This window comes from Trypanosoma equiperdum (assembly GCF_001457755.1).
Source record: "Trypanosoma equiperdum strain OVI genome assembly, contig: ctg_1188, whole genome shotgun sequence".
Taxonomy (NCBI): Eukaryota; Euglenozoa; class Kinetoplastea; order Trypanosomatida; family Trypanosomatidae; genus Trypanosoma; species Trypanosoma equiperdum.
Genome location: NW_027123158.1, coordinates 16,586 through 18,350, shown reverse-complemented (window position 1 = coordinate 18,350; position 1,765 = coordinate 16,586).

Sequence of the window (1,765 nt, the reverse complement as noted above, 5' to 3'; positions counted from 1 at the left end):
TTTTTTTTTCTTTCATTTTCATTTTCATTTGGGATGGGTACGTAAGGACTCGTTTTACCATTACTATCGGTCATAAATTATACTGCTAATGTAAAGAAAAAGAAAAAAAAAGAACAGACAAGAGAAAAATAAAATGCGCACGCAATGGCACCAAATGTTTTCGATGACTCACCGACTTATTCGCTCACTCAATAACATTTTTTTTTCATAGATGCCACGCCGTCTCTCAGCAATGATTTTCTTTTTTTTTTTCTTTTTTTTTTTTAAGGAGAAAAAAACCTTGTGTTCTGTTGTATGCATTCATTTGAATGAATTTGGGTATTTATGTGGATTCGTGCATGTGAGTTTGTGTCTCATTGTTATTATTATTATTGTTATTATTATTATTATTGTTTCCTCGTAAGGAGGAAGGAAATGAAAGAAGGAAGTAAGTAAGGAAAAGGCAAGCAAAAGGAGATTGTTACCGATGATATGATAACGATATAAATATCTTTTTTTTTTAATTTTTTAAAATTATTTTTATATCGCCTGGCGTTATATGAGGCGCACCCCCTCTCCCATTTTTTTTTATTCAAAAGCACTAAAAGTGCATGGGAAGCAGTGACGTGAGGCGGTTTTTGTTTTGTTTTGTTTTTGTTTTTTGTTCTTGTTTTTGTTCTTCGTTTCGTTTCAATGAATTCATATTATCATTCTTCTTCCTCTTCTTGTCCCTCCTACATTGTACGAGATTCCACCATAACATCAACAATACTAGTAGTGAAAAAAAAAAAAAGAAAACAAGGTTAATTAATTATTTATTCATTTCGTTAAATAATTTATTAATTTTGTTTTTCTGTTTTTTTTCCTTACGTATTTTTGACTTCGCATTGGTGTGGGGATGTTGTAAAATATCCCTTGTACCAAATCCACCGCACGCACGCACAAACAAACAAAAAATTGCTACGACAAGAGGAATAATGGCAAAGTGTATTCGGTATATTTTTGTGTTAATTTATATGTATTAATTAAATCATTTATATCGATTTTTTTGTTGTTGTTTTCTACAAAGAAAAAAAGAGAAGATCATGTGTAAATACGCGCGTGTGTGCTTATATATTTTGTGACTGGAGATAAAAGGAGGAAAGGAGGAGAATAGGGAAAAGTTGTGATGAATTTGATAATGTCAGCGAAACCATTGGAGAAGTTTATAAACATACAAATATTTTCCACATGTTTATATACTTTTTCGCAAGTATTTTGTCGTGTTGTTTTTTTTTAAATTATTTGTGGATATGTTTGAGCTGTGATCAGAGCACATGTCGGATGCGTCTGAGGGAACCTACAATTTTGACCTGTTTTTTCTTTCTTTTTTTCTTTCTTTTTATTCAAGTCCTTTTTTCTTTTTTTTCTTTTTTGCTCTGATTTGATTTGATTTGTTGTGGGTTATACATTTGTGACTGTCCGTGCAGGTTCGTGCTTCCAGCTCTTCATAACCCTTCCTTCTTTCTTTCTTTTTTTTTTCTTTTTTGAGCAATGTTTTATGTTTTATGTTTACGTGTACAAAGGGGAAGGCGCACATATAATACATACATAAATAAATAAATACGCATATTTCTTTTTCTATATTATTTTTGTATGTGTTTTGTTTTGTTTTGTTTTTTTTTGCATGAAATACGGAATTTATTTCTCTTTACGCTGCTCAGCTTTCCTTTACCTATGAGCCTGTTTCGTTTTCATTCGGACTCCTAACCTCTCTTACAAGCGGCCTCATCCCCATAAAATAAAA